General features: G+C 29.8%; 1 long non-coding RNA gene across 1 annotated transcript in view; it reads right to left on the bottom strand.

The window, feature by feature from the left end:
• Positions 1–22810, bottom strand: part of LOC141529963 (uncharacterized) — a 119581-nt gene that overhangs the window by 13765 nt on the left and 83006 nt on the right. The gene's annotated exons all lie outside the window — the stretch shown is intronic.

The raw sequence follows: 22810 nt of genomic DNA, 5'->3' as shown, positions 1-22810 counted from the left end.
TTCGTCACGGTTAAATGATATTCCTTGTAACTATAACTATAACTACGACTGTAACTAAAAATGAACCGTTAATTTGATAAATCTTGTTCATCAGTACACTATACAAGTTAAAAGTTGTCACGATCAAACAATGACAGTGAATATGTAATGTGTAATGTATAATTTGTCTTATAGATCTTTTCAAGTAAAGTGAGAACGAATTAAAAATGCTATAGAAAGTAAACGCTATATTAAGCAAATTGTTTGTTTTTAATACCCCGGTGAAATAAATCCAGAACACTTTTTAACTTTCAAGTTAATCGTCTGTCTTATTTTTCATGCGCACACAATACATGTGTGTGTGTGTGTGTGTGTGTGTGTGTGTGTGTGTGTGTGTGTGTGTGTGTATCATATCGTACGAACGAGAGGATGGAAAGTGGATGAGAATAATGATTGACAAACACATCACACCATCTCAGTGTAAAAGTAATAGAGAAATAAACTGTTTGTTTTAGCACACACGATTCCACAACTCACGCCAGACATAAATTTAGACACCAAAGTCTTTAGTTTCATTATCATTAGTCGTGTTGTGTCGAGTAGGCGGCCATCAAGACACATTACACCAGGGAATTTTAATTAAAATACATATACTGAGATAAAAGTTATTACTTTAATCCGGGTGAGATTAGAAGACAACACACAGAGTTTTCTATTTTTTTTTGGCAAAGCTAAAATTTTCCAATTATTTATTTTTGAAAAAAAAAATGATTTTTTCTAAATAAAAATTTTAATTAATTTATTGATGAGTTTTTTACTTAATAAATAATAAAAATATTAATTTTTCAAGAAAATTTGTTTGTAAAAATAAAATATTTCTCAGAAAAAGAGTTAAAAAAATTTTTGACTGATCTTATCAATAATTTTTGATAAATCTTGCTGACAAACTTTAAAAATCTGAAAAAAATTATTTTTAAAACAATTTCAAGTACGTTTTTAACCACTAAAAAATTTTTAAAATGTCAAGCGATCAAAAAAAAATTTTTTTTAACGCTTATAAGACCAAGGGGAGGATTTTCGATTGTTTCAACGCGTGAAAACCGCATTTTAAAGGGATCACACCTGAACTAACTCGGTATTAAGGTTTCTTGACACCTCTTACTGGTTGCCCGTACAGTAAAGTCGTATGTATAAAATAGAATACAAGGAGTCGCAAGGATAATAGAGTACTCGAAAGGATTGGGGAATAGAAAACGTGGCAAACTGTTATACTTGTTACCCTTTGGACTTGATGGACAGTTAGACGTGTAGACAACATGGAATTATCTTGCCCGACAATAAAACCTCTTGTTATAATTATGACCCCGGATCATTTAGACACCATTTTGTTGTTTGAAATTCAATAGCGAAACGGACCACGTACTACTCACTGATGCTATTAAACACTCACGAGGAAACTCGGGCATTATATTCCTACGTAACTTCACCGCAATCATCAACCATCAACCGTCTACTTAATGTTTGCTTTTTTTCCGCCGTGACACGTGTATCCATTGGATTATTTCATTTATGAGCGAGCACTCATGCAAATTAGATTTTTGAATAATCAAAAAAAAAAAAAAAAAAATTATTTATTTATTTATTGACTTGTTAAACGTAAAAATAACTCCTAAAAATTTTTATTACAAGATTAAAGCGAAGATATTTTAGTACGTGATCATTTCTGTATAATAATCACAACAAATTTAAGCCACTGATTCAGATACTGCTCGGTGAGACATAAAAATTAGACGTTCAAAAGCTACTCAACAGAATTAAAGGGTTTATACTTTATGAGATTTTTTGCTGAACTTATTTCAACATTTTATATTTTATATTTTTTATTTTATATTTCTTCATTGAGAACAAAAGCGGCGCTGAGGAAATAAAATCGAGGAGAAAGAATAATAATTTTTTTTTTTCATTATATTTTTTACGGCTATGTTCGTAGAGTGGATTCTCAGGATAGCGAGGACATCCCTGTCCTGGCTGTGGCCCCTTGGAACTCGGAGTAGAAGGAACCAAAGACCCAGCGTGTGTTCGTCGTAAGTTTTTGTAAAAAAAGGGTAGAGAAAAGCATAATCGAAAATATATTCGTACGCGTGCATGCGATACGGGAGAAACAAACGTTATAAATGCGATCAGGGAACCGGAAATAATTCGCGGACCAGAGATCCAAGTATTTTACAACAACGTGGTCTATGTAATGGAATCAAACCTGTCTCGTAAACCAACGCGTGACAATGTGAGCAATGCTCCGAATAATATCTGTACGTCGTAAAGTGTTACTTTAACTCAGGTCTATACCTGTGTTATATATGTATATATATATATATATATATATATATATGAATATGTTTTTTTAAGCTTCGGTATTCATTAGTTATTTATTTATTGAACTTTTTTCTCGTCTCGCTTCCCTCTGACTTGTTTTTAATTTTTTTCAGCTCGGCATATTAGCGAGATCCCTTTACTTTGCTCTTATTGTGTTATTCTAATAAATTCTGCGTGCTTATATTTAAGAGTTGTGAATATAAGCTGGTGTGTTGAGAGTATTACGTACGGTGTTGGTTCATGGATATTTTAAATTGGAAAGTTTACGAGCACACGCCCGGGATAACAAAACATAACACGTCTTTACGATTTGTTTTCAGTTAAGGCCCTGGTTTTAAGTTGATAGTCTGTTGTTGGTAATAAAATTTCTGGTTAAATGACATGTAGAGTTTTTTTTTTTTTTTTTTTTTTTTTTCATTTTGGCGAGCAAAAGTACTTAATTATTACATTTTTACTAAAATTTTGCTTTATTTACTAGATTAAAAAATTTTAACCCATATTTTTTATACGATTAAATTTTTTTCTCCATTAATTTAATTAAATTAATAAAAAAAAAAAAATTTCTAAGCAAAGTTTTAAAACATTAATTTACATTTTTAATAAAATTGTGGCAAAAAAAATTTTTTAAACGATCAATTTGCTCCAGAAAAAATTAAAAATAATATTATGAAGTTAGTATTTATCCTACGGCTTATTAAATGGCGTAAAAAAAAAAAAAAATTTATTAGTATAAAGATTAAAAGAAAAGGAAGTTGAGATTTAGTGTGATTTAAAAAAGCCATGTGTGGCTCGTAGCAGAGCACTTGAAGGATCAACCACATACGCACGTGTGCAATCATCTACCCCAACATGTACTGAAATCTAAAACGACGTGTGCCCTATCACTGAATTATCTCTTTGTCACTACACTATTTAGCCCTTACCTATAAACTAAAGAGATAACACAAGCCACGTGCATTTTCTTGAATGTATTATCCCTATCAAAGATGATACAAGTATTCTTCACTGCATCTGTTTATCCCAAAGTTATTTCAGCCACGCTTTTTGCTATCACTTGACTCGATAACAATCGTAAATTCAATACAACTTTTATAAAAAATCACTACATAATGAAAATAAGATCTCTTTGTTGAACTAAAATTGATGTTTTTTTAGTCTAAAGATTACATTCTGAAGAAAGGACTTTTTTTTATTCAAGTTTTTTCCGATCGAATTTCAGGTGTAACGTTTGGACGCTCTAATAGACTTTAAATGGACACTGGTCATTTCGATCTTGAGATTTTTATATTACTATTGTGTCGATTGTTGCTTAGTTGGATCAACATACAATGATCGATGATATTTAAATTTTTGACAATAGTTTGCACATTTCAGTCGCTCTTTTTGTGGTTTTTCCACAAGAGTAACGTGAGAAAATTATTTAAACTACGTAACTCTAACTATGTGCATTGTCATTGTGTCATCTGGCTAGTTTTGGACATTTATAATCTTTTAATCTTATTTAGTAATAAATAGTAACTGGAGCAAGTGAAGGTGGAACTATTTTTTTTTAAATAAATTCCTAGCTTACTATTAAGGTCTAGAAATTGTAATTGTAAGTCTGTATTTTTATTTGACTTATTTTTTAACAGATTAAAATTGATTAATTAATTCAATAAATTATTAATGTAATAATTAAGCCAAATTTCAGTTTAAAAATTTTTTTTTTGGAGTCTTAAATTATTTTGGAGCAAGAAAAAAATTTTTTTGAGACCCAAAATAATTTTTTATCTCAATAAAAAATTTTTAAAGTCATTTTTTGTCCAATTATTTTTGATTAATTTCTTAAATTAGTCTTTTAAAAGTCGCGAAAAAAAAATTGTTTACTTTGCGTTCCTATTTTTGTTAATTTGACACGACAAAAAAAAAATTGTCTACGATAATTAAATTTATAATTAGAGTGTCTAATCGAATTAAAAATATGTACACGCATTTGACAACAAATATTGTTGAAAAAAAAAATTTTTTTTTAATTTCAAATGTGTCATAAAAATAAATAATAAGTGGCAAAGTCCCCAAAAGTGCATTGGCAGGATTGAGGTACGGCCGGGATCCCCGTAGAAGGGTCTTATAGAAGTGCGAATGAGCATATACATCACTATGACTTACGAGGGGCATTATCGTCGGTAGAAGAGAATGAGAGTCTACTCGTATCGTGTGTTTGTTGTGAATGTATGCGAGAAAGCATTCGAGGCACTCCGCCAGCTATAACGTTCAGAATAACCGTGTAGCGCCCATATGTGTGTACATTATTAATATATTTGTCGTTAATATATTATGCAGCGAAGCGTCATCAAGACGTTACCCAATGACAATATATTATTACCTGGTGTCCTTCTTTTATCTGGTAGATGCCACGACCAAGTAGAGGCACTTCAGAAATATAACCAGCAGAAGACCCCCTCTTGTTACATCCAGGCAAGCTTAACCGGCTGTCCTGCGCTATACCAACCGATGAATTTAATTCGATTGGAAAACCGAATGCTCCTCCAAAGGTATCAAGTGTTCTTTAACTCTTCTTTATGTTTCGCAAAATTGTTAATTAATATTTTATTTTTTTATTCTCGATCCAAGAGAAAATAGTTTGTAAAAGATTTTTATAGCGATCTGACATTTTATTTATTTTATTTATTTTATTCATTTTATTCATTTTATTCATTTTATCTACAACTATGGATGTGAAATAGAATTGCAAACGCGCTTGAAAAGAGCAGTATTGAAAATTTTTGAAAGAAAACCGACATGGCTTGTGTTACTATTTTATTGTGTTTTCAAGCTATTATACCTGCAATTTTGACACTTATCATGGGGTCCCATCGCTGTTTTTTTTATGTTTGATTCAGAATGTATTCACTCGAGTATGTACTTTTGATGTCTGTTAAATAGTTTGAAAAAAACACTTAACTGTCTTGGGAATTTGAAAAAAAAAATGTTGGTCTTTTTTTTTTTTTTTTTTTTTTTTTTTTATAATGATTATTAAATTTTAATGAAAAAAAAATTTAAGGATCAAAAATAATTTAAAAATTGTATTAAAATTTTGGCAATAAAAAATTTAATAACAAGTTTTAATAAAAAAAAAAAAATATTAAATTGTAATAATAAAAAAAATAAGTGAAGAAAAATTTAAAAAGTAATAAATCATAATAACGTTGACAATAATATTTATTTTCCTCATAATTACAGTGCAATTACGAGATGAAAGATAAATATAAAATTACATCTCAATCCAACTAATACACGTATTTGTAAAACACGGAAATTAGTGATGAATGGGTTCATTCATTGGAAAGTACAATTGGTGAAATAAATTGGTGGGTGGGTTTTGATTTAAGATTTAAGAAATAAAATCCCCGGAAGTTATATACCAGCAATAAAAACATAAGCCGAATCGACAACCTCGAGGATAAATAGCGTAGGCCGTAGTCGAGAGTAAAGAGTATTAGATCTAATAAGAAATAAATAAAGGAGTAGAGAAAAAGGAAAAGGAATAAGCTGTTATGTGTATAAAGATGTAAAGATATAAAGATGTTTGAGAGGTAGTATAGGTCGAAGCCTTTAATAAGCGCGAGCATGTGTGGATTATCATCAGGGGTGTCGACAATAGATTTATAACTAGATCTGGGCCGAAAGAAGGGTTGGATAGACGAAAGCAGAACTAAAAAAAAATACAAGATAAAATAAAAAGGGGAGCACGTATGTATACATAAAATAAATAGGAACGCAAGGAGTAGCGCAGGGGGGAAAGACTCGTAAATCATCGGTTAACGCACTGTTTAGGCGGGGCGGTTTCACGGTGGGTACAGTCTATGCATGGTATGGACACTAAATAATTCCACCACTCGCGATGGGGTGCTAAACAAGCCTTTTGCTTCATATAAACGCTTATAACCCGAATATAATCCCTACTTTGCTTTACAAGCATACTTACGAATCAGAATTACTTACAAATTGATGTCTTTATACGTTATTTTTATGTTGTGTGTTTGTCGGGTCATTTTTTTTTTGGCTATTGAAAGGTACAATTTTTTTTTCAAGTAAAAAAAAATTATATTTTTCCTTCAATAAATTTTTTTTAATGAAATGTTATCTGTATTAAGAGAATAAGAAAAATTTGGAGTCCAGGATAGTCTGAAAAAGCTCTATCTCTACATACATAATTAAAAAACGACCTTGTATCTTGTGAAGTATTAACATTTTTAAAAAAAATAAGCTCATCCCGATGTTACACGCATCAAGACCTTTCATTTGAGTACCCACATCAATTTTTCATATATTTATATATATTATATATATATATATATATATATATATATATATATATATATATATATATATATATATATATATATATATATATATATAAAATATATCAAAATGCATGTGGGTACTCAAATGAAAGCTCTTAATGAGTGTAACATCAGGATGAACTTATATCTTTAAAAACATCAATAGTTAAAAAGTTACAGTGCAATTTAACAAGAGTTTGATAAATTAAAATTTTGAATTTGTTGAACTTTTTTTTTCAATTTATACGTTAGAAAAAAAAGGATTATTTGTTAAATAATAAATAATACTTTAAATAGTAAAATATTAATTTTTTTATCCATGAAAAAAAATTAATTAAATGTGAAATAATTTTTTGATTATTCCTCTGCATAAAAAATTATTTATTTTTTTTTTAATAGATAAATATTAGAATGCATGAGTTGTCTAAGCTTTTATGAAAACACACTTAAGAGCCACGTCCTTTATTAGACGAAGCCAATCCAAAGGAAGCATCTTCCTCCCTTCGATGAATGTCAGATAAGATTAAATCTGTAAACTATTTATAAAGACAACCCGTTTTGCATCATAAGCAACTCTTCGACATACCGTAGGGCGTGGCCACGTCGTTTTTTAAATTTTTACACACTGCTTCCATTTTATCTCCAGACAACTGGTTCCTCATCAACTCATAATAAACATAAATATCAATATATTAGACTCTTCTTCCATTACACTAGATCATCAGCTTGCGAGAAAAAATTTTAAAAAATCCTTAAATCCATAATCTAACAATAAAAGTTATCACAACAATTCATAAATTTGTTTACCTCAAATTAAATGATGTTATAATTTTGGTAAATAAGAATTTGGGTTGTTTAATTTTTAGTTTTTGATAAAAAAAAAATAAAAAATAAAGGAAGAGAATTATAAGAGAATAAAAAAAATCTCCCGAGATATCATTAACACCTTAACATTTCAACATAGCATTCGTCTTGCTTTTTGAAAGGCCGCGTTAATCCGGCGCGCGGTCGCGTTTTAAGCAAGGCAGCACACGCGATGCGACATATTTATGGCTTGTTTTTAAATATTAAATGATACAAAGGTGCCGCATTTATATTTGAAGGTACAAATAATATCTAAAGATAACTTTTTTATCGTATATAATATCCACAATGGAAAATAAAAATAAATAGGTAATAAAAATAATAATGAAAAGCCGTAAAAATAAAAAATAAATAATCCAATTTCGCATAGCCATTTTTAAATTTTATTCGCAGATTCACGAACACGCGAATTGAGATGTTATATTAGTTATCTCACCGGGGTAGCATGACGAATCACAAGTACTAATTTATTGCTGCTTATTCAAAAAATAAAAATAATAATTATTTAAATTTTCGATAAAAAATTTAAACTATTAAAATATATTTCGGAGGTTTTTTAAGAATTTTAACAATGTAAAAATATATATAATATCTACTTATATATTACTATGATTATAAATTATAAGTTATTAAATAATCTATAATCCAGATATTAAATTGAACAACGAGAAACACATGTTCGCGTGATCAAGACTACTCTATAATGTATATAATATTACAGTAATATAGGAATTGAGCATCAAGGGTCGTTGCCGGATTATTGGGTGGATCGCAGGTCAATGCAGGTGGACAAACTCCCACATGATGACATATGCTGGGCATTGTCGATTTTCTATTGCATGGAAATATATTAAATATATAAAAAAAAAAAAAAAAAAAAAAAAAAAATACTTTTATGATGGAAATAGTCTAATAATATACCGGAGAAAATGAATAGCCTATTGGGTTCCTCGAATGCATTGATACTATTGGATAATACATTATGCCAGGATGAGTCGTGCTCAGTAGACAATGTACAATAGAAAACTTGCATAAAATTTTTAGTATTTGAAAGTTATATGCGCATGATTAACTTGTACTCCAAGAGTTTTTTTATGCACGCGATGTATGAAAACTTTTTCTGTGTAAATGTCAATAGCTTGCAAACTAACCTATTTTTTCTCGTTCATTTATTATTTACTAACGAGAATTCGCTTATACTAATGCAATCATGTACAAAGACTGCTCAATGTGTTTAACAAGACCTATGTTTTGTTATTTTTAATCATTTTTGTGTAAGTCGCTAGTACAAGCGATACTTATAGATAAATTTTATTTTATTATTGCTACTGACGTTGAATTAGTCACTAAATTTGTAGAAAGTTTTGATATTACTAAAGAATTTTTAAAAATTGAATTCCGCTGTTATTTTATTTATTCAAATTTATCAAATAAACTTTCTTTTTAATAATAAAATATTTATTTAATTAAAGTGTCTAATTAATGGAGAAAATAATTCAACGGATTCTTGAGTGAAGAATACACACTTTCTAATTAGTTTTTTTAGTTTGTCTGCAGATAAACTAATGTCGTGACTTGTTATTATATTCAATATGTCAAGATGTATGAGTTAATATAATGAATAATGACTATCAATTAAATAAGCAATAAGTATTTAATGACTAAAAATATTTATTAAAATTTTTTTATTTACTTAAATCGTAGCCAAGTAAATTTAAATAATAAATAACCAAAAAAACTTGCTGTGTAGTGTCGAAATAATTTTTTTTTTTTAAATATCTGATGTTAAATAATTCGCTACGGAGATTAATACCAAAGTCAAAGCCCATAAGTAGTAGAAAAATAAAATATCCGCATCGAAAAATTACCATCCAAAGAAATGGGATTGTCCATGCTTTTGCTGAAGGATAAGGTTCATCAGTTCACTCACAGTCATTGATTTTGCTTTTGCTCATAAGTTATAATACTTAGCTCGGCAATAAAGAAAAAAATAAAACGGTGAAAAATGTTGCAATGGTTAATGCTTAATACGGCCTTACAATGTAGTCAATTTAAAAAATAATATCATTATTATAATTTATTATAAGTACGTAAATTATAAATTCGCTGAATCCGTACACGTTAATGCGATTTTATTGTTATTATTAACGATTTTATTAGTTTTTAATTCGGATTCTTATCTTATAGATCGATTATTAAAAATACTTCCCGTTCGAGTGGACATTATAGCCTTGCATGGATCTTCGGTGCTCTAATATCTAACCAAAGCGCAATTGACAGGACAGAAATAGTTTTTTTTTGCCGATAGCTCCTCCACAATCGCCACACTATTATATATTCTCACTGTAATTTCATGCATCATACATCGTTTTATCGATCACGAGCACTGGGGGTTTGTTAACTTTTTATTCCACTACTATGTATTACCATTGCAGCATATTTCCTCAACAATTTTTATTTGCTATTTTTATCAAACTTTTTTATAGTTTATTCCTCGTATAAAGTATAAGTATAAATAATATAATAAAGTAATATTGAACAACTTTAATAAATGTTTATTTAATACTTAATAAGTATTTTTAACACTTGGAGAAATTTTTTCGATAATTTTTTTTTAATTCAAATAATAAATATTTAACATTAATAACAATATTAAATTAGAAAATTATTTCAATAAAAAATTTTGAGCCAAAAATAATTTCTCAATTTAAGAATTTTTTTTTTTACTTGATTCAAAATGATATTTTTTATTAAAAATATAGAAAAAATGTTTCCTCCATCCCCTGACCCAAAAAAATCGATTGAATAATTATGTAAAATAATAATAAATACTTGAGCTAGCCTGACAAAAGCAGCAAAAATTGAATAGCTTCTTAAGAAGAATTTAAAAATATATTTTTGATCGAGGGTTCGTACATTCGCGACCTAATTTTTGTCGTGGCTCGTGAATGCAAGTGATGTTATTGTAACAAAGCCCTTATATTGAAATACTTTTTGACTTTCCGAATGCCATCTGCTTCGTCAAGTACATACAAAAAACGTTTTGCTTGCAGAAAATACAGCAACAATGTATGTATACATTGACATAAATACATTTACACATCCCTACAACGCAACACACACAAACTTTTGGTTGTCGCGATTGCAAATATGAATAAACTTTTTCATAAGAGTGTCAAGTATATCTTGATACTCGTGATTTAATGTGCTCCAGGTTCCAGGGTAACTATTCTGCTATTCTACTCGGAATAATTGTAGTGTCTCTCCTACTTATTAATTCTACATATATATATATATATATATATATATATATATATATATATATATATATATATATATATATATATATATATCTATGAACATGAGTTCATACTCGTCTTGACACTGGTAGTGCCTTTTTTCCCTACGGGAGTTCTCTATCCGCTCTTTTTAGCATTAACATTAGCGCACACGAGACACTGCAGCTCGGAGCAGAGCAAAAATATATCACATAGGGATAGAGCTCGATTGTGTTACAGTTACATATTTATCGTGTAACAAATAGGCGTACGTTGTGTTGTGATATCGCTGGTTGCTGCTGGAGGATACCGCCGGACTGGTTCCGTTCCTATTCGCAGGGCTGCCCTACATTTTATCACTTCTCTTTATTATTCCTGATTCATTTTTGGGTGTATGTATGTAATGTATAAATATATTTATGTGTACTAACTGATGATGGATATGCTGGGTTTGCATTAACGTTTTGCCTTAGGGATTCAGCGACATAGGGGCAGCTGTTGCTGTTTCAGAATATATGAAACATTTGCGGTAACACGCTTGGTGATTTTGACAATGCTTATGGAATAAACAAGTCAATTATCTTGGACAATGTCAAAGACTAACTAGTTGTCATATGTACATATATTATTATTGTTATTATCGTCGTTGTAATATATATAAATCAATTATTCGATTTTATATTTCTATTGATATAATTGATACGTATTTATAGGGGAGGTTCCAGCAGAATGACAGAAGGAATTTTTAAATTATTTTTTTTTAAACAGCAATAGACGATAGAATGTTTTTAAATTTTATTTTAAGAAACATTTAAATTTTTTTTGGCCAATCTATGTTATTAAGAGAATAAGAAAAATTTTTTTAAAATAATTTTTAACAATTTATTGATTAATTTTTAAGAAAAATTGTTTGTTAAAAATTTTTTTAAAAATTCTCCAATGAAAATTTATAAAAAAAAATCAGTGTCAATATTAAGAAATATTTTAATACACATTTAAAAAATATAAAATCAAACTTTTAAGCCTCAGATCTAACTCAAAGATTATAAGATAGATAATAAAGATATCCATCAATATTTTTACACCCACGAAAGAGTATTATGATTATTTTATTCTCATAAAAAGCTTTCTCTTTTCCCTCTTTTGATAATCTCGGATTACATTGTCATATGTTTGTAATAATTCTCAAAGCCTGACAAATAATTTCTATAATCAGATTTTTCTCTATACTAAGATCATACCCCAGACAAAAGTTGAAAAGGGTTGCGGAACTGAGAGCCGATGCTCGGGGTAAAAATGTATCAGCTCGTACCTTGAGCCATAAAAACACTCGGCCACCGCGGGATCCTACACCTACGCACAATAAATAATAACAAGAGTAACAATAAAAATAAAAAAAAAAAAACAAGTTGCACCTTTTCCACGGTTTCTTTGCGCCCCTTTTATTCCGACCTTACGTCTGATGTCTGATATAATGGGCCTTCTTTGCCTGAGGCTTTGTACGTCAAAACCCCGTGAAAGGATTCACGCTGGGATCATGGGTACAGATTCACGGCCAATGACATCTCACGCGGAGACATATAGGCACCAACCACGATCCAATAATTCTTCAAAAGCATCACAGACTCGTCGCTTATTCGGCCTCACCTCCGCATTATCATCAAGAGCTTGATGAATGTGTGCACTATCCAGTAAGAAGACATTTACTGTCCCACTCTGTGGTTTTTTAACGTTCCAAAAAAACCCTACATTTTATTGCTTCTACTTTCTAGAAGTTATTTTTTTGCCCACTAATCCGCGATTTAGTTTTTTAAACCCGCTCCCGTTTTTCTTATATCATTTCTCAAGTCTACTGTGTCTGACATAATTGTTAAAAATTAATCTCTCAGATAAATCGGTGAAAATATTCCCACAAAAATTACTCGTCTGTATAAGTGAGTCTCAAGTACTGTTAGTATTTATTTAAAATAAAATAAAAAATTTAATAAAATAACTTCTGGATGATTATTTCCGTGTTAGCACCTTCAGGCGTAATATAACGCTTCGTTTCATAAATTTCTCAAGGGTTTTCTTTATATTATATATTATATCGTTACTGCAGATACGCAAGTGCTCAAATAAATGGACAAGTTTCACGGAATACGCATTTACAAGTGGGATAATCGAAAAATTCCCTTACATACATTATAACATACATTGCGCTGCAATCGACTAAATTGAAATGTGTTAGAGTGTAATCTAGGATCCCTTATCCCTTACCGTAAACGCATGCACGCCCTCTTGATTGCTCGAGCTTCTAGTAACTAGATTATACATCAGCAATTACTCGCAATTACCCTTACACGCTTTTCATCCCTTATTTAAACGGAGAATTGAATGACAATTTGTGAAATATTTTTCTCACATTCAATTTTGTCAAATTTTTTTACCCAAGATAATTTTTTTAATTCATAACGTTTTATTGTTGTGATTATTATTATTATTAAATTTTATTGTTAAACATAAAGGACAACACTGGAAGGAGATACTGCTTGTCATCTTACTCATTGTCATCCGTACAAAAAAAAAAAAAAATACAACGATTGATATTGAACTGAATATAAAAGATTATAAGTACTTGGCTGTCAATTGGACGGTTTATCGCACAGCAAACGGATCGAGCGCATGTAAGTTTTTAGTAAAGGCATTCGAGACATTCATGACTCGATTATTTTAACACACGCACGATCAACCGTATATATATTTTTGTACGATGAAATGCGGGCAAGAGTAAGAAGATGATGAGCGAGTTTAATAATATGGAATAAACAGCGGCAGATGTCATGCGGAATTCCTCAGTTCCTTACCTTTTGGATATATTATATATATAAATATAATAAACATAATGTAAAGTATGAGACAGATAAAGAATGCCAAGTTGTCACTCCAATCACGTCAAAAGTTCTATGAACGATCTTTTGCGCGACCCCATTCGACTCTCGCGCTCCCGTTTTGCAACCTAACCATCACGTCTTTAATACTCGATGACATTTTTATTTTTTTTCTCAAGAGGGATGACTGTGAATTTTTTAAACTGAATTGTGATTGTTCTATATGATTTTTCACTGATAAAAAAATTTATTTATATTTAATAAGCTTTATTAACAGTTAATAAATTATTTATTAAATACGATTGAATAAATTTTTTTTATGGCAGCCAAAAAATTATTATTAGAAATGAACAATCAAAATTTGAACTTTTTATCAATTTTTTGAGGACGGAGAAGTTGGAGATGAAGAAAAAAAAAATTTGTTTTGGTATAACAAGCACTCAAAGTAGCTAGACTACGGAAAGGGATACGACACAATAATAAATCTTTCAGTGGTTTGCAAAAGTCACAACTGTTTATGTCATCAGTGTGAAATTTTAAATTTACTTTGTGGAGGTGGATAATCCTGCATGATTGACGAACAAATAAGCTCTTTAGGCTGATGTATGCTCTATGCAATGCTAATAAGCGTATCTTTCATAAATTACTTTGCGGTTTCCTTGGAGAAAATAAACCATTGTTATTTGCTTTTACTATGGCTACTTGGTATTCATAGACAGTGAGTATATATTGGAGTTTAACTCTTTTGCTTGAAAAATGCACCCGACTGTTAATGTTGTACGTCTGTGGTTAGATTCGTCGGGTGTGATAATCCTTTTGAGGAGCCCATTGTCCTTCGGGCTTTTAGTTTTGTCATTCTATCCTATCTTTTCTGAAAGTCATGTTTGAAATTTTCTTTAATTAAAAATGACTTTGGGTTTATTTTGTTCTTGGGTTAGATTTTTTTTATTTTACAGGAAATTTTGGAAATTTTTTTTTTATTAAATAATTTTCTTAAATTTAATTTTAAAAATTTTTAAATCAAGTTTCTGTAATAATTATAATAATAATAATAATAATAATAATAATAATAATAATAAGTGCTTTAAACTATAAAATAAAAATTTTCTTATAAATTTTATTTTTCTACTTGAAAATTTATTTTTTTTGTGCAGCTTTTAAAAATTGTACTTTTAACTGTAAATTTTTTATTTCAAGGATTTTATTCTTGAATCAATTTAATTTTTTTTTTTTCAATAAATTGAAATAAATTTATTAAAAGTAAAAATTAAAATTAAACAGTAGAAAAATAATTTTAAAGAGTGTAAATAATGAAAAAATTTGTAATAAAAATAAAAGTTATTGTTACAACACAAGAAATCAACTTTTTCCGAATCCCAATACAAACTTAAATAGCCAGAGATTAAAGACGTGTCAGAGATGAGTAGAAAGAAAAATAAGCAAAGGGGTCTTAGCTTGGTAAACGGGATAATAAATCCGCTAATGAGTATTGTACAAGTAAGCGTTAATCCATGCAACCGCAACGGTGCTCCGCCTTTAGTTACTTTATTACCTAGACATATCTATACAATATATTTATAACTTTTTTACTTAACGTCCAAATCTCTTATATTAGCATCTTCATGCTCAAAAGCGTCTAAAGGATGATTCCTCATTAAAAAAGGATTACTCATGGTTCACAGTAAATACCGTAAATCACAGTCTCCTACTCAGAAGTAAAACCGCAACCTTTTGTCCTTGCTTTACCTCAGAGTAAACACCAATGACAAATTTCTAAGAAAATGTAAATAAACGTAAACTTTGGAATAATGTTGTACCCGAATCGTTCCCGAGTATACGCAGGTAAAATTATATTTTATTATTTTTTCTCCTTGTTCCTCTCGGATCTACGTGGTGAGGATGAGGACCAGCCCAAACCGGATGTAGATACCTGCACGACACCGCCCCCGCCAATCGAAACCAGCGAATCAGCCGCTAATCCACGAGAGAGGTGCACGAATCCCCTTTCGCGGTTTGCTCACGCGCGGATCGTGTTTTACTCGCGATATTATTTAGCAATCTTGTTTGGGTTTTTTATACGGAAGTTTATCGAAAAAATTAGTGAAAAAAGTTTTAATTATTTTCAAAATTTAAATTGTGCTCAAAAATAATTTTTTTCTTCGAAAATTACAGTAATTTAATGTAAAAAAAATTAAATATTTTATTTTAACAAAGAAAAAAATAATTAATGTGATAAAAGAAAATTTTTTTTGACAGCCAAGAAAATTAAGAAAATTTTTCATCTTTTATCTCAATTAAAAATATTTTTCTCAACATCTTCTAAGGAGTAGCTTTTAAAATTAAAGTTACCAATTAATCTTAAACTTTATCGAAATAAAAACTATTTTAGTCTACAAAAAAAAAAAAAAAAAAAAAAAAAAAAAAAAAAAAATCAACTGTCATTTTGGTTTATTGTATTTACAGCTATTAGTCTAAGGTATTATATAAATATATCAGTCGAAGTTGAATTAAGTTTAGAAGTAATTACAACAAATTATCCCACGCAAATGTTTGTTGAGAACAAAATTAGTCTTGGAGAAAACACAATAGAAAAAAAGTTGTTTAAAAAAATCTAAATGTTTGAAATTAAAGTCACGTACATAAATGTAATATGTAATGGTACATCCACGATGAAATACGACGCCGGCAGTGTTTAAAGTTACGACCTAATTTCTAATAAGTCAGTCAGTCATAAGTGGACGTAAAAAAATATAAATTTTTTAGTAAAAGACGTGCGGAACTAATCGAGTAATTACTTAATAACTGTAATGAGTATATTATGCAAAAGTTTCTTATTATTGTTTATGTAACGTTACTTCTACACCCACGTTATTTTCAGTAATTGTCGTGCAATTTTAAAACAAAGTAACAATTATGCTACACTGATGCAAAAATAAATCTATTGAGTCAATAAATAATTATTTTAAAAATAATAACAACGCTTGTTTTATTTTATTAGTTATGTGCAGAGAGGACAGAGGATCTTGATCAGTTGGGGTCACGCAAGTCGCCACCCCAATTCAACTAATAGGGACAAATATCATAATTGCTGTCTTCACTAATATAATGTAAGCAACCAAATAATAAATTGATGTAGTGAATAATACTAACTAACATTAAATTAACTATCAAGGTAATAATAATAAACATTGTTATAAATTACAGGCTTTTTTTATTGAGACTCAATCTTGGAGGGTTTTAACAGTTATGTATACACACAATTATTGTGTACCCAAATATCTCCGTACAAAGAATGCATTGAAGATCAACAACGACAACAATATCTAAAAATCTACAATCATTCCTTTCCTTACTCATCCTCTGTGTCGATATAAATAAATTTTTTACCTTTATGCTTTATGTACAACGTCATCGACAGCTTGACTTTAGACAGCTCGGAATTCCGAGCACGCGCGACTCGTTTCTGTCGCTTTACAGATAATTTTGTTCTATCAAGATTTAAATTTTTAATCGTTGATTCACTGCATATCATCAAATAGTTTGATTATATGAGAAGAATTTATTTTTAAATTAACAAATTAATTTATTTGTAGTATATAAATTATAGTTGACGAAGATAATAAACTTTAAAAATTTATTTTATCAATTTTTAGAAATTATAATGGCTTTAAAATTATTTTTTATTCTTTTAATTCAATAATAAAATATTTTCCATGTCTTCTATTGAATGAAAGTGTTAATTATAGATTAAGAATAGTTATGAAATAATATTATTTATGGAAACACTGAAAAAAAGTCTTGAGTCAAACGTAAATTTTTTTAAATCAAAAAAATCTTAAGGAAGATAAAAAATTTCTTGAATAAAGTTAAAATTTCTTGAGCGAAGTGAAATTTTTTTAAGCCAAAAAAATAACTTTGGTCTTCCTTATAATTTTCTTGGTTCAAAAAATCCTTTTTTTCTGTGTACCAAACCTTTATAATTGTCATAAGGAAATATTTAAAAAAATGACTCAAATAAATTGATTTATTTATAACAAATATTTTTTTTTTTTTTCTGTGCGGACTATTTTCTCCTAGTCCCTCGGATTCCAGAGAGTCAAAAATAGCTCGGAAGTATTAATAGAATTGATGACACAGTTGAAAATATAAAAGTTTATCCCAACTGATAATAAATTTATCTAATGAGCAAGATTGTGTCTTTTATTACAATCATCACGAAAGTATGCAAGTCATAACTTTATATATAGTGCTAAAAAGGCTGCTTGTTATTATATTTCTTGTGATTATGATAGAACAATAACAAGAGGAGTAATTCCTCCTCCCATTTTTTATTGGGGTCCGTGGTCCGCTTGGCGCAATTCAACCTGACGTGGGCGAAGTTCGGCCGCAGATATCCACTTGACCCGCGCCTTTACTTACTTGGCGATATATATTTATCTACCTAACGAAGGTCTGCGGTGTCAACACAAGTCAACAGTGGTCAATAAGCGATAAAGTGGTACCCGCGGCCCACACATTAAATTTCCCGTGACCTCGGGCACCGTGAAAAACTCAATTTACTTTTTTAAACGCCTGTAATTGTCTAACAACATCTATAAATATTATTAATGCTCTTATACGTGTTTGATGATGATGATGATGATGATGATGGACATGTGATCCCAATTAATTTAATTAAAAAATCATTTATTATTATTTAATTGTCTTTCGACTAATTTCATAAAAGCTATTAAATTGTTTTTTTGTTGTAAGTTAATGACCGAATATCGAAAAAATAAATTCATCATTAAAACAATACACACGATAATGGATTAATTTATTAATTAATAAAATATGGTAAGTCTTCTATAAAAAAAAAAAATTATATTAATAATATTTTTATTTATTAAATTTAAAAATATCTTCTTTTAATTTTTATCTCTTTATTTTTTCTTATATAATTTTAATTAATGTTAAAATATTTTAACATAATTTTTTTTGGAAAAAAAAAATTGAAAAATTAAATATAAAATATTTTTGTTTAAAAATAAAAAAATAAAAATTTTTAAACGAAAATAAAATGTATAATTCAATGTTAAATATAATGAAGTGAGTAATGAAAAGAAATGAATTATATATAATATAATAATGTAATAAATAAAAGATTTTTTGTTCACATGTTACACATGTAACATCGGACATAGTTATCCTGACTCGACCCCGTGGCTTTTGTGTCAGCGGTTCACATTAATTTATTCGAATTAATGATGAGCATTACATCGTGATATGTTCTCGCGAGATGAGACACAACTCTCAATCTAACCCTTTAGATTTCATTTGTAATGTCTGTAACTCAGTACTAAATTATACACAACAGCGACTCCAGCGGAGCACGGATTTATTGAATCACCCGATTAAACAGAACGACACCGCAGGGCCTGTGTCATCATCTCTTGACTTCAGAGTCCCTCTGTACTCCCTTTTAGTTAACTCTATGTGTTGTATTGTGATTTGTAATTCTTTCTCGCTATAATTCTCGTACTCAATACGTCGCCCGTCGGGAGTCGGGACTTCTGTCCCTTTATTTTTGTTCGGACGAGAAGTATATCGAGCTTCTCACTCGTACTGGGAACGCACCAGATTTGATTACGAGTTTTGTCGCCCGAGACTTGATACACGCTCGATTAATTTGTGGAGAAAAATTACAAATATTAGATATTTTATTTCTTCTATTTTTAATATATTATGATTTATGATTGTTATTAGCTTACTGTCTTAGACGGGGTTATTATTCATTCATGCAGTTAGCGTAGAAAAAATTGATCAGATCAATAATCAACCGGGTAAGTTATATAATAGATTTATATTGTCCATAAGGTAATATTTACATATTAAATATGTAATATGTTTGTCGACTGGCGCCAGCAAATTTGATGCAACTTATGTAATAATTTATTTAAAAAACTAAATTATATAATTTATCAAATTTTTACGAAAAAAAAAATTTTTTGTACTCATTAGTAAGTTGAAAAAAATTTTTTTCAGTTATGAACTCTAAGCTATTAATTTTATCCGTCATATTATTTGGGGTTGTTTAAGTAAATATATTTGAAAACAAGAAATAACAATTTAATCCGGATATTTAAATAATAAACGAAGTTTTGGAGTGTAAATGCACAGTTATTAGTAAAACAGAAGAAATAATGAATGTTAATTGATGGTTTATTGCATAGTTTATCAGTGGGACACGAAAGACGTACACAAGTGTGGTGAAGAGTCAGGTTAAAAAACGCGTTAGAAATAGAGAGGCTAATATGTGTAATAATAATACGGGCAAAGCCGTAGGGCTTTGATCGCAGCTGTCACATCCCACGACCCCATCATGAATTTATCAATCATTAATTCAATACGATTATACTACTACTTACGTATAGAATGTACGTGCACATATATAGCATAGATGTTTCGTTTTGCTGAGAGGTCACGAAATCGTTACACATATTTATGTTTTCCGTGTAATTTCTACTAAACACATACTGTGTAGAGAAATATTCTCAGAATAGAATATTACTTTGTTAAATACATTTTTTTCCGATTCAAGTAAATTTTATTTGATTTAAAAAATTTTCTCTTGATAGGAAATTTTTTATTTTGACGTATTGTCGAATTATTATTCAATAAAATAAAGAATTAAAATTTTTTTATACTGCGGTCAGTTGGAAATATCAAAAAGGATTAATTTTAAATATATTAAAATTATGAATACATTTTATTTGATAAGTTATTAGTTATTAGGAAAGCGAATAAAACCAAATGATGTTTCTTTTCTCGGTTATTTACCGGCTTGACGTCGTATTACCGTCGGCTTAAGATCTAGACTATTGAGCACCAAAAGCCGAATACTTATGACGAGTCCTTTGGGAATTTATATACATATATACATCTGCGAATTAGTCGGTACCTTTGCGAAAACATGCGAATGAAAGGTTTGGACGTTGGATCACTTTTTACGACACGTTATATTTAAACGCTCGTTCTTCTAAATTTATCATATATATATATATAAATATATAAACTGATATTTAAATCATCTAAAGTATATTCAACTGTAAAATTCGATAGAAATTCGTGTTTACTTAACAAAATTAAATTAAATTAAATTCTCAAAATATATAATTTTAATTATATATTTACACCCAAGGCTTCAAAACCTAAACGATAGAATATGTTATTTAAAACGTATATCTAACCCAATAGTTATATATTAAGTGGATTAAAGATTAGCTCGGTTATAATTTAAAATTTATTTATTTTTTTTTTTTTTTTCGGTTTTGTTTTCTTATTTAGTTTAGTAATAAGCCTTCTGCTCGTCTAACCTGATTAAATAACAGCTTATAATGGTTTTGTAACCGCGATCTCTATTTCACAATCTCAATTCTCATTTCAAATAAAGCCTCTAAGTTTCATAAAAATATTTTACTTTTTTTTTTTTATTATATCAGCCTTTATTTCTAAGAATCAGTCCGAGAAAGAATCTAATCCCTGTATTTTAAACTCCCAAAAGTGAATAATATCAAAAAATGATCCAGCGTATTTTACAAAAAAAAAAAAAAAAAAAAAAAAAAATTCCAAAAATACAGATCTTTTACAAAGGGTTAAGATCTATCAATCAGTTCCCACAATATTTTCATTGTATATCCACCCTAGAACGTATCAATTGTTCGTAATTCAGAGTACACATATCTAGAATGTCCAGTAGCCCTACTACAATGACGTATCTCACATCAATATCCCGAAATTTGCCCGAGTGTTTTCAAAGAATCACAGTAGAAAGCAAATAATCAGAGAACATATACTCGTGTCCTTTGCTATCCACGTCAGCGAGGATTATTTATCTTTTTCTCCCCAAAATACTTTACTTGGTCTACACTCAATGTATCAATACGGCAATCTAAATATTTGCTAGTCAGATTATAGTCACTCCCCAGTACCGCTTCTGTTGAAATCGAGTATTTTTATACCTCCCTTTTCTCATATCCACCTTCTATCCCTTGAAACTTGTTTAGTATATACTTTATTTCTTCCTATACATTCACCATTACCCGTTAGCTCCCTCGCATTGACATCTGTCTTAGGTCCGTCTTCTATTGATGATCATCAAGATCCAGCATCACCTAAGACTCAAGCTAGGGCTTAAACTCTTTACGATTAGCCGGATAAGACAGCAGTAAAATAGAACGTAATCTCAAGAAGTGATCTTTTTTCGCGTGAAAGGTGAGCCACTCCAGGTGTGCCGTACAAAGTGCTCTATCGTCAATCGGTGATGATACTGCCTCGGTCTATCGTCTCTTTGATCGACCACGTATTTACCTAATTTCTTATAGCTTTTTATCGTGCAATCATCAAATCATCCAGTGGCTAATAGCAAAACTATTTTACTTTTCCACCCAATGACATTTTTCGTTGGTCCCCTGCTCAAACATTTGCGGCACATCACAGAGACTACGCCCTCAATAACCAATGGGATTACTCGGAATAGTTCCCGACTAATCGAGCGTTCTCTGGCTTAAACGATTTGCAATTACTTGGGACATAATAATAAATCTACAACATATCCAGAATCCAGTGAAGAGGAATGAGTTCTTCTTGACTCGATGCTTCGGACAAAAAAAGACGGACATTGTTCAGTTATTTGCATTATTGATGCGATGACAATGTTCGCTGGTAATCTTGGGACGAGTAAGATTTGGAGAAATAGAGCGATGAGTTTTGCAATGTGTTGTGTGTTGTAGGATCAGGACTAGAACCAGGACCAGACAAAGGAACAAGGAACGTGATGCAATATAGTTGATGCAGATTCTTAAAATCGGCGGTTAGCTAATTCGAAAGCGGATACACAACGTCAACAGCTGTCACTGTTTGTTGGTTTGCACGAGGGATTACTTGAAAATAGATCGAGGGAGATGCTGTATGGTGGTCGCAGTGGTATCGCACTCAATCATGAAATGTAACGCCAAAAGATAATCCGTATTAATGATTGTTGCGGGACATGTATGCAGGTCCTGACCTAATAAACAGCAAAGCCGTGTTATTGATTTTTTTTTCTTTCTTTTTTTTGCAACCAATCTTCAATTGCACTTAT

The sequence above is a fragment of the Cotesia typhae genome, unplaced genomic scaffold (assembly GCF_013202065.1).
Source record: "Cotesia typhae breed Kobodo isofemale line unplaced genomic scaffold, CoteBio_Ctyphae contig_48, whole genome shotgun sequence".
NCBI lineage: Eukaryota > Metazoa > Arthropoda > Insecta > Hymenoptera > Braconidae > Cotesia > Cotesia typhae.
Note: the sequence above shows the minus strand (reverse complement) of the source record. Positions and strands in the feature narration are given on the sequence as shown.